The 605-nt window shown below is 38.3% G+C and overlaps 1 protein-coding gene across 1 annotated transcript in view; it reads left to right on the top strand.

Annotated features, from left to right (window-relative positions):
• The window catches only part of LOC107720437 (signal recognition particle receptor subunit beta-like), a 6,252-nt gene that overhangs the window by 3,168 nt on the left and 2,479 nt on the right, over positions 1-605 (top strand). The gene's annotated exons all lie outside the window — the stretch shown is intronic.

Below are 605 nucleotides of genomic sequence, written 5' to 3'. Positions count from 1 at the left end.
CCACAGATCATTTATTATATCATTTTGAAAATGCCTATGTTGAGTGGAAGCAGAAACATGCTGTTTTTCGGACCCGTCTCTTTAAATGCAAATGAGCTGCTGCTCCCCGCCCCCTTTTCCAGAATAGAGCTGCGCCATTACAGCTCGTATCTGCTAAAAACATCTGTTTTGGCTCTGATTATCATGTTTATCACGCTGAAATCATGTGTATTAAAGGGGTCATATGATGCGATTTCAATTGTTCCTTTCTCTTTGGAGTGTTACAAGCTCTTGGTGCATAAAGAAGATCTGTAAAGTTGCAAAGACTAAAGTCTCAAATCAAATCGACGCGTTTCAAAAAGGCGGGGCATAGAGGAGAAACAATAATGTACAGTATGTGGAAAATAATGTGTTTTTTGAACCTTAAACCGCATAAACACATTTCATTACACCAAATACACAAAATAATGTTCTTTTTAGCAGCATCATATGACCCCTTTAAACCATATTAGTTTACACTTCTGATATACGGTTTTCTGAGCGCACACAACCGAAGCACATGCACAGAAAGCAGCTGTGACAGCATGTGAGTACTAAACTAAGTTCTCATTGACACACAAGTTTAT

Source organism: Sinocyclocheilus rhinocerous, unplaced genomic scaffold, assembly GCF_001515625.1.
Source record: "Sinocyclocheilus rhinocerous isolate Xijiao unplaced genomic scaffold, SAMN03320098_v1.1 scaffold601, whole genome shotgun sequence".
Taxonomy (NCBI): Eukaryota; Metazoa; Chordata; class Actinopteri; order Cypriniformes; family Cyprinidae; genus Sinocyclocheilus; species Sinocyclocheilus rhinocerous.
This window is presented reverse-complemented; position numbering and strand designations above follow the sequence as displayed.